The 13,489-nt window shown below is 41.9% G+C and overlaps 1 long non-coding RNA gene and 1 pseudogene across 1 annotated transcript in view; one reads left to right on the top strand and one right to left on the bottom strand.

Moving 5' to 3' along the window:
- The window catches only part of LOC120608586 (uncharacterized), a 40,563-nt gene extending 38,591 nt beyond the window's left edge, over nucleotides 1-1,972 (top strand). Inside the window, exon 4 of the long non-coding RNA XR_005654437.1 lies at nucleotides 867-1,972. This is a non-coding gene — a long non-coding RNA (uncharacterized LOC120608586). The remainder of the gene's footprint in view (nucleotides 1-866) is intronic.
- Nucleotides 1,973-6,168: 4,196 nt separating this feature from the next.
- Nucleotides 6,169-13,101, bottom strand: LOC120608602 (sepiapterin reductase-like; annotated as a pseudogene).
- Between the last annotated feature and the right edge of the window lie 388 nt (nucleotides 13,102-13,489).

Here is a 13,489-nt window from a genome sequence, read left to right as displayed (position 1 = left end):
GCCTTTAAAGTCTATGTGATACTCAGTAGAACTTAGGTCCCATGCAGTATACCAGGTGCAAAGGAGGGGAAATGTAGCTTTGAAGCTTTTCAGACTGTAGGACAGGAAGGTGTCGTAGCCTGGGTTTCCCTAGGATGCAAAGCCTGAGGTAAAAGCTGGGATGTGAGTAGTTGCTTTTGAGAAGTGATCCTGGGACACAGAGTAGGGGATTAGGAAGAGCTTTAAGCCAGAGATGATGGCATTAGTTTGAATTGACAACATTTAACTCTTCTCACCATCAATGGAAATAAAGGCTTGAACTCTATACAATTCATGATGGAAATTAGTTTGCGAGTTGAGAAGATTCACTGTACAAATCTTACCTGCCACAGATTAGAGATGGAGCTGTTGAAGTTGGGGGGCAGTTACAGTTGTCCTGCAAGAGAATATAGGGTCTGAGATAGGACAAGGACTGTGAGAAGCAAGAGAACGGGACATGTAGGAGCTGACTAATGGGCTTGTGGAGGACGGGAGGACAGTTTGAAATGGTGCTGTGTCTAGTCTTGGTGCTTGGGAGTTTGGCGGTGTCGTCTACCGAGATCAAGAATGCTGGAGAAGAGACAGATCCTCAGTGGGGATGGGAATGGTGATGAGTTTTTTTCATTTTGCATAAGCTGAGCTAGAGATGCCTGTGGGGTGTACAGTAGATCACTGGGAATTCGGGTCTGGAGTCAGGAGAGCGGGCACAGCTGGGGATATATATTAAAGATTCTTAAGCATTTAAGGGGAAAGTAAAGGAAAAGGAACTGGCAAAGAAGACTGGATTCCACACACCCACTTGCCAGTCCAGATAGGTTTGTCATTCTCTTCTCTATTCCTTACAACAGGTCTTAGGCACATATGCGACCTGCTTCCTCACCTCCTGAGTGATGGCATTGCCAATTCTGACCTCCCTGAGGTTCTGTCCCTGAGAGGGATGCGGCATCTCCAGCTCCTTCTAATTCCTCTAGATCTCTGAAGACAAGCAACCAGATCCTATTATTTACTTGTTTGTACTACTGCTGATTAGGAGTAGAAAATATTTCAAAAATAAACAAACATTTATTTATTATTTATTATAATGAGAATAATAAAGTTCACAAACTCATAAGATTTAGAGAATCTTAAAAAATTCATATGGTTTTGATTTCCAGTCTGTGTTCCTGACTCCATTGCTGAGATAGTAACCAAAATTTCCCTCGATCCCTGCCAACCGCTTTCATTCCTGAGGATGGGTATTAACCCTTCGTCTGCGTCCCTCTTCTCAGGGAAAGGACGTGACTCCATAACGACCCGCTTTCTGACGTAGGCCAAAGGATACATTCTGGACAAAAAGGATACGTCTCTTATTCTCACATAGGCAATTTGTAGGTTCAAGAACCTCCAATCTTGTGCCATCCATATTCTCTTGACTCTGCCCTGTGTAGAAATAGAACTCTCTGAGTGGTGCCACACAAGCCAAGAATCAAGGGGCCTTCCAGAAAGAGGTAGTTGTCAGCTTTGTCAAGTTCCATGTAAAGGCTGATAAAGGTGAGGACTGAGGGGAGGCTGTTAAAATTGGCAGCCATGTGGTGATTGTTCATCCCTGAAGAGTGATGGGGTTTGAAATGCTCATCCACATTACGTTTAGGCAAGTTCATACTAGCAGGAATAACCTAAACCATTGAAAAGATATCTATGCCCAAGATCCTGTTGATAGTAAACCTCTAGTCAGATAACATCTCAATTTTTTGTGAGCAATATAAGATCATGTATGTGTCTGTGTGTGTAAGAATAGGACAGGTCTAAACTAGATCGATTCTGCAATCATGAGGGGACAAAGGGAATCCACAGGAACTCAGAGGAAATATTTAGATAATGTCTAAAGCAAAAAAATATGTGCATTGAAATGGTAATGTTGCTTATGCTGGTATACCTGGAAGCAAAGTGCCTTTCTTCTTTAGACAGGTGACTGTTATATGTGATGAAGCCTCTCTTTATCATCTTAAGTTTAGTTAGGATATCACCATTGTACAAGTTGCCTGTTGAATCGCAAAATATACCAATTTCATCTAAATCTACCTCCCAAATCTGACAAGTAGGTGTTGGCATTTTATGTACCTCAGTGGGTGAACATTGTATGCTTTTTTAAAAAGAAAAATCTGATTTGTTTGATGTCATTAAAATATTCAGAAGTAAAAAAGGTGGTTGCTTTTTACTAAATAGTTTACAAGCAATTGGAAATTTATTGGGCTGGTTAAAGAGATATTTCAAGCAATTCATTGTAGAATAATCTTAACATCAAAGGCAAGAAGATATGGTGGGAGATGAGGAGAAGCTGGATTGCTGAGACTGATTATAAGAATTTTTGGAGACACTTCTCCCTGTGAAGAACTGTGCTTGCCCAGTGTCTTGGAAAGCTTTCTGCTTCTCTCTTTTTACTGACGGTTTTCTCTCCATTATTCTGAGTGAAATCTTTCTAAACACTAACTTCTCTTCCTTCCTGCCTCCTTCCTGTCTTCCATTTAGACTCTTCTCTGTGGAGAAAAAAGAAGCCAAGAGAAAGCTCCAGCGAAGGCCAATAAAACCCAAAGGAATTGAACATGGTGCCTTAAAGGGGAAGTTAGAGTAGGAAATATTTAGGGTAAAGGGAGAAGCATTAAGAGATAATTATTACCTTCTCTCCATTAGTTGCGAATGACTATGGGATTTTGCACTGCTCTGAAGCCCTAACCCTTAGAGCAAGCTGAGCCTCACAAAAGAGGCAGAGAATATATATGGGCCTGAGTATTTGGAACCCAAAATATAAGTTCATAAATAGTCCTCAAAAGAAAAAGTTGTAAGATTAATAACTGACTTCTATCTCTTGTTTCCTTCCCTCCCTCAATCCCTCCCCTCTTTCCCTTCTTTTACCAGATATTTATTGCACACTTAGTAGATGCCAGGTCTTCTCCCAGGCACTGAGAGCATAAAGATGGTTGTGTTTGAGGCCCAGATTACCCCACAGCATGATAAGACCAGCAAAGAGATAAGTGCAGATTGTTACAGTAACTCAAGATGGGTCATTTAATTCATAAATGAATTGGCACAGGGCATGACTTGAAGTGGAATCTGGGTTACGAGTAGTTCCACGAGTAGTTCCATGAGTAGATGAAGAGTAGGTGATGTTTAGGGAGTAAAAGGGGATGAGGGGCATAAGAGACAAGAAGGAGGCTAGGATAGTTCCCAGGTCCTGATTTGTACATCTAGGTGGCTGATGGATACAAAAGAAGAAATAGTTTTGGGAGAAAAATATATTTAGTATAAGACACATTGAATTTAAGGTATAATATGACATTTTAGTGCCTGTTAAGTTGGCTATTTTATATTCTAATTTGAATACAGTCTAGTACTGGTGAATATCTGGTCTAAATGCATGTCACTAAACATATAACAATTAATTATAAGAATAATTAATAATATTGTGACAGAAAAAGCCTCTCTATCCCCTTCACCCTCTTTGTCCCATCTAGTTCTCACTGCAGCATCTATGTTGTGAGAGGTAGTCATTATTAGCTAGAAATAGTTTTGGGGAGATCCTTTTGGAAGACTGAAGACCCAGAGCTGTTCCTTTTGAGGGGTATTGTAGGTGTCCACATAGTAGAGAGCCAGTGTTGGTTCAGGCTTTGTGGGATTATGATGGGAGGTGGAGTTGGGACCCTGGCAGAGGACAGAGGGGTAGAAAAGGGAAGACCGACCACTGGAGATCAGACTAAGAACATATAGTGTGTCCAAAGAAGAACATCCAAGGTGGACTGCGTATGGACTGGAAGGTGACCTGAAGAGGAAAGAGATGTTTTGCAGCATTGCTCATCAATCCGTTAGTAATGAGATTGCATTATTTCTGGAAATGAGCTCTACTTTTTGGCCTTCTACATGTTTTGGAGCTTCAGGCAAGATAATAATAATAGATAACACTTACTGAGCTAATTATTAGTGTATTTCCATGAACTATGCTTATTGTTTTACATGCATTATCATATCTGCATGATCAAAATAACCTTATGACGAACATAATATTACTCTCATTTTATGGATTAGGAAACTGAGGCTTAGAGTAGCTTGCTGGAGGGAAAAGAGCTAGTCTGTGATAGAATGAAGGACTCGAATGGAGAGTCCACATTATGCTCTACTGAAGGTCTTCAGCGCATAGCGGGCTGGGCGCCTCGGGGTGGGGCATGTGGAGGGAGAAGAGCAGAAATCTGAACAAAAGGGTTTGGGGAATAGTGGTCTTCAAAAGATAAGTGGGAAAAGAAGAATCCTTAGAGGAGAATGAGGAATTGCCATAGAAGAAAAAGTCAGAAAGGAGAGTTGTTATAGCAGCCAAGAGAATTGAATTTTGGTAAAGAAGGTGTAGTTGGCAGCCAATACTGCAGAGAGGTCAAGTAAGATAAGCACAGAAACGTGTTTATTGAACTGGACAATAAGATGGCCGCTGGCATTGATAATCTTAGCCAAAGCCAGATTGGTGTGGGTTAAGGCGAGAATGGAAAGACAGCAGGTAGAAGCAGAAAGAGCAGATGACTCTATGTGAAGTTTGGCTGGGGCTGGATAAGGATAGAGATCATGCATGTGCTAAACAGACAGACAAACAAAAAAATAACTGCATGACTGAAGTCTTTTCCAAAGTAAGTTTTTATTGAGCCAAAATGCTAACCAAATGAAGACCGGTCTTGGGGCATGGAGTCCAAACTCAGCAACATGGCTAGGTAGAAAAGACAGCATATTCATCATCCTGGAATTTATAAGTGTTTTTATACATCAGATAGGGGGAAGTGGGAAGACAGATGTAAGCCGTATAAAAGAATTTACATTAGCTATAGGCAAAAGGGGTGGGAGAGGTGAAGTGGGGCCAGCTCTGGGATAGGCCCAGGGTCCGCATAAAGAAATGTCCACTCCTGTACATTGGCTGTGGGCAGCAGTCTGGAAAGCCCATGTGTAAACAACAAGCAGAGGCTCCAGGCTAAAATCATCTGTAGAAATAGCCGCCTGGAAACTAATTCAACATTCCAACAGGCAATGGAAGGAATGAGAGCAATCTTTTGTTAGTTGGCCAGCAGCCATTAACAGACTAACAATTTTGTCTTTCTCACTCTCCAGCAGCTGTAATTTAATTTAGAACATTCCAGAATTTTCTCCTCGTCAGATATTAGTAGCAGTTCAGGCGTGGGACTCATCTCCTATCATTAAAGAGTTAGATTATTCCAAATTTTTACTATCATAAACAGAATAGAGAAGGAATGATTGGCTGAAAATGAACTTAAAAATTTTAATGTAAAAAAACCCTTCAATAATTTTTAAGAAGAGACTTATGGAGGGTAGCTTCTAAGTTTAAGTAATATTTGGGAAAAGAATCAGTAACTGATGTCAATATTTTCCAATCAAATTTTTATATCAACTCAATTCTTTAGCTGATTAATTTGCTTTTAACCAAATTACTTTTGACTAGGTTGCTTTCTAACAAATTAACTTTGGGTTAAGTCAGTTGGAGTTGTTGTTGATTTTTTTTTTTAAAAGGACAATTCATATTTTATTTGTATCTGCCTTTGATATGTACAGAAACTCTCAGGAGTCCCTTCCCCACCTCTGGGGGACTAAGGGTAGGTTCTGAGGGGCGGGGTCAGAAGATATTAGAACGAGGTTATGAAATACAAGAGCTGGTCCTGGTTTTCTGCGTAAGGGGATTCCCTGTGGGTCAGAACCTGCACTGTCCTCCCTCCCTGCCAGGCCATCTGCAAATCCACTGGGCCCTCTAATTTGACACAGCTTACCCACCTCTCCCCATGGACTGGCCATGGGCAAGAGACCAACCCCTCTCTTCAATGTTTCAGCTTCTTGTTCTGCTTTTCCCATCCCTAAAATTCTGGTCCTGGAGAAAACACCAACATCATAATTTCTCTCTCCCAAGCCTCCTAACTCAGGGTGCTCAACATGGACCCCTGAGAACTGAGCACCCCAGTGATCTGAAGATGGCACAGCTGGCAGGGCCTGAGGGCAGGACAGTAGGCATCAGTGCTTCTCTGTGTAAAGCAGGGTTGGTGGTGTCACTGTGGAAGAATGTGGGAAACATAGGGCTCCTAGGTGTGCCTGAAAGAGGGGAGAACAAAGAAGAGAGCCCCAGGAAGCCAAGGCTTATTTACCATAGAAGTCAGCATGGGCTCCGGACTTGAACATGTCCTTTTGTAACAGGCTTAGCAGTTTCTGGGCTGACATCTTACAATCCACCAGTTCTCCCTTTGTCTTCATCTCCTGCGGACTTTTTTGCATGTCTGAGACCATGGAGGTCTCCTGGGCCAACTGCTTCATGTCTGTGTCCAGGGGCCTGGGCATAGCTCAGTACCCTCACACTAGGTTCCTCTGTGGCTAGGATTTGGAACATCATGTTACTGGCAGCCTTCCCTGCACAGTGCAGTGTCCAGCCCTTGAAGTGATGCAGAGCATGGAGGGATGAGATGTTAACCACTGTCCTGCTGAGGCCAGGACTGCCTGGGAAGGCCTTCAGGATGCTGGAAGTCACGCAGAGCACAGAGGTCAAGTTCAGAGCCCAGCAGCTATTCATTTCAGCTGGATCAGCTAGGTCCACAAAGCCTCTGGACACATCTCCAAGAGCGCCTGCGTTGTTGATCAGCAGCTTTTGCTGCAGGCTCTCCGGCCTGGGGAGCTCGCGCAGGTGGCCGAGAAGCCGCTGTAAGCCAGCCTTGGTGCCCAGGTCAGCGGGCACCCGCACCACACGTAGGCTGGGCCATCTGCGCGCCCAGCTCAGCCTCCAGCTGCTGCAGCACCTCATCATTGAGGGCGTTTAGGACCAGCATGGAGCCAGGGAAGAAAGGCAGGGTCAGGAGCAGGGCCAGCGCCAAGCTGAAGCCGTGGGAGGCCTTGGTAAGCACACACACACAAAGCGTCTCAGGCTGCCCTCCTGGCCACAGCCAACCTTATTTTTTCATGCCTTCTCTCTCTTTTGGAGTTGGGTTTTATAGGATAAAAGCAAAGTTTAGAAAGAAAACAAGAGCTTGTTGGTCAATCTTATATCTCTCCCTCAAATTCCATTTTCAAGCCACACATTTATCTTTTGGTGTGAACCAGAAGAATTTTGATAGTTGGAAAAGTGAAAACTTTAGGTAGTTCTTTACATAGCTGTTTCTTGTTTAGAAACAGAAGCACCAGCCTTCGCATCCAAATAGCTCAGAGACACCAGAATCACACAATCGTTGGTTGTTCAGTGGGTCTGATTTCTAGAAATCTCTCAATTTCCAAACTCAGTGTAGAAATGCTATTGTAAATACTTTGTCTACATTATACAATTTGAACAGTAAATAATTCTATCAGCAAATAAGAGGGGACAAAAACATACTCACAAATGTTGCAGAAATACATTTTTGTAAACAGTGGGGATTTCTAAAATAGCAATTGTTTAAATAAGAGTCTACAGTTTTTTGAAATTTAGTTTATAAGAAAGATGGCTTAAGTTAGTGTAGTGAAAACATAAAATTTTTTGTTCCTTGGAACTTATATGAGCCCAATTAGCTTAAAATTTATTCTTCCTCCCTCCAAATGGCACAAAACCCGTAAGAAACAGAAATCAAATACAAATACATAACCCATGCATAAGTGAGCAAAAAGAGTTAACCTTTGAATTCATATTGCAACCTAGATGGCGCATAAAATCTAAAATAAAGTCTGGGACCTCTCAGATAGTGGCAGAGTTGTTCTCGCATGGCATCCATGATGAAGCAAGACTTGGCTCTTGTTGCTGGCTTCCATACTAGTTCAGACAGAAGTTCTCTCGCTTGAGTCATCCAGTCTTTGAGTTAACTAAAGCCAAAAAGGTTAAAAAATCTTTCTCTACCTGTGCTCTGCCTCTTCTCCAGATACTAGAGTTACCTATTGGTTGATTTTTCTCTATATTCAGAGTAATCGTTCTTTGCTGGAGAGATCCGGAGCCAATTTTGTTTACCATTCACAATGTTGTGTATTCAGAGAGGGCTTCACAGGGTAACCAAATATGCAGCACACTTGGGAGAGTTGTGACTCAGTGGGAAGCAAGGTGGGGGGCGGGCGGGGGATAGGGCACAAGGACTCTAGAATGATGGGAAAGGTCGAATCTCTGTTTTTTCCCCAAATCCTGCTATCTTTTTGCTGCATGCATTTGAATCTTTCAAAGAGCCTCTGTTGGCACTTGAAATATAAGCCATATTTTGCTCTGGAGTCCTGAACACTGTTGATTGAACCAGAGCAGGCATGTGATCAAGCAGGAACTTCCAGAGATTTTCCCTGGCTCTGGCCATTTAGATTGGTTTAAGAATGAACACCTGACCTGAGCTCCCAGACAGAGTCCCACCCCAGAGAATTAGGTTTGGAGAGCGAGGGAAAGAGTGTGAATAAAAGCAAGTGAGAGATGCTCCATAGATAAAAATTACAGTGGATCATTGACATAAAGCTATAACACTTCTAGAAGAAAATGTTGGAAAAAATCTTTGTGACCTTGGATTAGGCAAAGATTTTTTTGATAGTACGCAATGACTAGGAATCAGAAGAGAAAAAATATTCATAAATTGGACTTTATATAGAATAAAGCTATTCTTTGAAATGTATCATTAAAAAAATCAAAAGACAAGCCACAGTCAAGGAGAAAATATTTGCAAAACACATATTTGATAAAGGACTCATATAGAGTACATGAAAACTCTTGCAACTCAATAAGAAGACAAATAACTCTTCAAAAATTGACAAGAGTTAAACAAATACTTCAGTAAAGAAAAGCCATGATAGCAAAAAAGTACAAGATGTTAAACATCATTATTTATTGGGAAAACACAAATTAAAACCACAATCAGATACCACTGCATATCTATTAGAATGGCTAAAATTGAAAAAGACTGACAATACCAAGTGTTTTAAAGCAGGGGACCTCAACCCCTGATCTGTGGCCTGTTAGGAACCAGGCTGCACAGCAGTAGGTGAGCAGCGGGCCAATGAGCGAAGCTTTGTCTGTATTCGCATATTTGCAGCTGCTCCCCAGCCGCTAGTGTCATAGCCTCGGCTCCACCTCAGATCATCAGGCATTAGATTCTCATAGAAGCACTGGTCTCTGGTGCCAAAAAGGTTGGAGACCATTGTTTTAAAGGATGTGAAGCAGCTGGAATGCTCACACGATGCTAGTGGAAACACAGAATGGCACAAACACTTTGGAAAACAGTTTGAGAGTTTCTTATGAAGTTAAACCTACATTTAAAATATGACCCAGCAATCTTATTCCAAAGTATTTCCTCAAGAAAAATGAAAACATAAACAGAAGTCCACACAAAGACTTATACATGAGTGTTCATAGCAGCTTTATTCATAATAGCCTCAAATTGGAAACAACCCAAATGTCCATCAACAATGGACAAATTGTGCCATATTTATACAATGTAATATTGCTGAGTAACAAAAAGGAACTAACCACCAAAGGTCATAACTACAATCTCAAAGACATTATGCTGAGCGAACAAAGTCATACTATATACTGTATGACTTAATTTACATGAAATTCTAGAAAAGTCAAAATATTATGAACAGTAAATAGATCAGTGATTGCAGGGCTGGAAGTGGGGGAGGGCATTAACTGAAAAGAGCACAAAGGAACTTTTTGGAGTGATGGATATGTTCTATATTTTAATTGCAATAGTGGTTGCATGACTGTATACATTTGTCAAAACTCATGAATTTCATAATTAACAAAGCATATATTTTATTATATATAACTGGTAATTCATTAAAACTGACTAAACAAACAAACAAACGAAAACAACAAAACAATGAGTGTGTGTGGAGCTAGTGGCCTAGGAGCAGAAACCTGGGGAGCAGGTAGGAGGAGCCTATCTTCTGCCACATGAATAGCAAAGTAGAAGAACCTCGCCTGCAGAGAGATCTGAAGTGTATATGGAGAGAGATTTCTAAAGCTGTTTGAATCCCTGGTTCCAATTCATACCTGGGGCCCAGTTGCATTCTTTTCATGAGCTCCTTATAATAAAGTTCTTCTTTTTGGCCTAAGCATTCTCAGTTGATTCCTGTCACTTGCAATGAAAGGAGCCCAGATTAGTAAAGAGATAGGCACTTCTGCAAAACACTGAAAACAAGCATTTCCCGTGGATGTAATCTTCAGGGGCAGAGAATTTCTTGGCACTTTCTACAAGGAACGTGTGTTTAAGAGGCTATTTTGTTAGTATTTCCCAGGGAGGATACTAGAAAAAACATGGTTCTGGGGTTGGGACCTGGGGTTAAGCCTGGGCCTGACCCCATGACACATGAGCTGTGCGGTCTCTGGCAAATCTCCTCTCTCTGAACTTTCACTTTCTCACTTGTAAAAGGAGGAATTAAACTAGATTTATGGTTTGAAAACTTTTCATCCAAATTAGATAAATAGCCCAATGTATAAAACAGGAATGAGTGGAACTGCTTTGGCTGATGGGGAGGGAAGCCTCAACCTACCTACTTGAGGTTCGGGAGTGTAGTGGTAATACACTTTGGGAGAATAGATTGTAGTGTGTGAAGATTAAAGAGTAGGAAGTCATCCGTATTAGTTGAAATATAAATATAGGAACTAAGAATGTAAGCACAGCTCTACGATGATGATGGAACGAGCTTGGCCTAAAAATAAATGTTTGGAGCAGAAACATAAGCAGGGAGGTTGAGATAGTGCTCAGAGCAAGACTGTCTGTTATCCTTCATCCTTGGGCTTCACTTCTTTTTTTCCTAGCACATTTTGTGCAACTCCAAATAAAGTAGAAGCATGAGCTCCACGAGGACAGAAGCCAAATCTGCCTTGTTTACCAGTTCCTTCATGCTTCTATACCTCAAGTTCACCCCAAAGTCCTATGAGGGTATCCCTGTCATCAACAGCTCATTTAAGGAGCAAGCACTCTCTGAACATTTGGCTTCTTCCTCCTAGCAGCACCAAGCAGCTGCTGTTAATTTCTCCTTCTCTTCCCACCAGTCTGCTAGGTCCCGGGGATGGCACAAGGAGGGAGAAACAATAATGTTGCCCAGAGAGTCACCAGGGTCTTTTTTATTGTGGTTCTGTCCCTCATGAACCTCATGTGAAAATGGAGCTGCTGGATACACTGAAAATCTGTTCAAATCTAATTGTGGCAGAGATGGCTAACTGTCCCCTAAAAGTCTGTGTTCCTCCTGTTATGTTACTAACAAGTCTGTGTTCCTCCTGTTATATTACTGTTGTCCAGACAAAGACTACATTTCCCAGCACCCCCTAGCTTCTCAGTGAGGTTCCGTAACTAACTAATCTTTGCCAATGAAATATGAAGAAATGTGACTCATGTCCCTTATGGATTGTGTTTATTACTGGCTTGTTAACCTGCAGATCAGTTTCCTGGCCCTCTCCATGCTCTGCTCATTCTGCCAGCTACAATTTCCCAGGCTTTCTGCCCTTGTTCTGGTTAGGTTGAGCTGGGGAACACCGGCAGGTAGTTGGAGGGAGGGAAGAAAAGAAAAGACAGGATATTTTAGCCCTGATTTTTTTGCTTCGGGTGACATCTCTGTAGTCTCAGCTCTTAACTAATAGCTGCTCTCCCATGTCTCAGTTGCCCAGCAACCTTCTCTGTCGTTCAGAGGAATAAGTAGCCAGAGAGCTGGTTCCTCTAGTTCCGGGAGTGGGAGTGGCTTCCTGCTGATGCTAATCTCTGGATTGCCTTCTGTCCCATGTTTGGCTTTTCAGCTATTGCAATTGCCCATATTAATTGGTCTCTCTCTCTCTCTCTTTTTTTTCTTTCTGATTACCTGGCTTGGACTTTGTTCTTTTGATAAGGTGGTAAAGAAGCAGGTGTGCTCACTCTCTCCTCTCTCTTCTCCTGTCTCCTGGCTGGGGCCCTAGGGGATAATGGAACCACAAGATGGAAGGAGCCTGGGTTTCTGTGGAGGAGAGCCACATGCAGGTCAGAAACTCCCATGTCAAACTGTTATATGAAGAAAAAATAAAATAAAATTCTATGTTGCTAAGCCACTGAAATGTTGAGTTTTATTTTTTCAAGTAGCTAGCCTTACCCTAATATACTAACCTAAATGGGAATGGAAATCTCAGATGCCTTTCCCCTCAGCCTCCTACTTGTCTCCTGAGGTGGCCTCTGAGACACTGCTGTTGGCAAGAGTTTGAAAATAATCAGAGTAGTAGTGCTTAAGTCCCTTCCAAGCTCTATGATGCTGGGATTATGTTCACTTTAAGAACATCTTGAGTAAGGTGATAGAGAAATTACAAAAATAGCGATGACTAAATTATAATATTCTTGATTTCAAAGCTATTTGACTTCCAAAATCATTAATTAATTTATTCATTAGCTGAATCATCATTTTCTCAAAGCATTTACCGAGTGCCTGCTGTTTATAAAAGCCTTTGCTAGGTACTGAGTTACCACTTCTAGATTTTAGTAAGGCAGGCTCAGAGAAAGGGCTTGACAGGAATTGGGCTGGGTGAGAGAGAATTCAAATATGAAATGTAAATAGAAACCACAGACCTCCCAGGTACATATTCTCTGGGGCTTTTGACACTACCTTGGTCAATTTCATCATTCTGGGGCTTAGTAAAGTTCAAGAAAACCTGGTAGACATTTTTCTAGGTAGTGTTTGTGTAATTTAGAGTAAGTAGCGTCATGTAAAAGTCTCTGCTTTTTTGTTGTAAGTCAGGGGATTCTGCTGTGCCTTGTTTTTTTGCGAACAAGAAAGTATGGCTGGACAAACTTAGCTGTATTTTTCTTCTGGCCTCTTTCCTGGCCTATTTATGTAAACAAATTGTTACCAACCACACACCAGAGAAAGGCTCCTCCAAGGCCTGATTCAAGAGATTTTCCTGGTGACCCATGCATAGGGTGCATGACTGCCGTGGACCATTTGTTTCCCTGGGTCAGCTGGCTGTGCCTTGGATAGTATTGTAGAGCATCAGAGGGGACACCAGATGTGGCAGGGCCTTGAGAAAGGTCCAGGGGTAATGTCCAGAGGAGGAGGGAGGCAGCTGCCAATGCGCTGAGAGCCTGTGATTGGCTCTGTGGGACTCACCAAAGGGGACATGGGCCTCATGGTGCTGGTAATGTCTTGGAAAAACACAGTCAAATATCAGCTGTCTAGAAACTTCAGGGCTGAGTTTTTGGGGATAATTTGTTCTTTGTGGATGGCGAAGAGTTATTTATCTTTTAAACCCCAAACATTTTATTTACCCATATGAAGTGAGAATTTTTCTAGAATGTATGGCATGCCCAGAGCCCCTTTCATAGTCCCCTGCCTTCCTCTGGGCTCCATAAAACACACAGAAATCCAGTAGAAGAGATTGTTCCTAAGGCACAAATAGTTGAAGTTTTTATGACTATAATCTGAAAATATAAATATTTCTGGAAGAGTAGCACTGTAAGCACTTACCAGCCCTTTCCATTATGAAAACATAGGGGAAGGAGAGGGGCTCCCTCCCAAG

Source organism: Pteropus medius, unplaced genomic scaffold (genome assembly GCF_902729225.1).
Source record: "Pteropus medius unplaced genomic scaffold, Ma_sr-lr_union100, whole genome shotgun sequence".
Taxonomy (NCBI): Eukaryota; Metazoa; Chordata; class Mammalia; order Chiroptera; family Pteropodidae; genus Pteropus; species Pteropus medius.
This window is presented reverse-complemented; position numbering and strand designations above follow the sequence as displayed.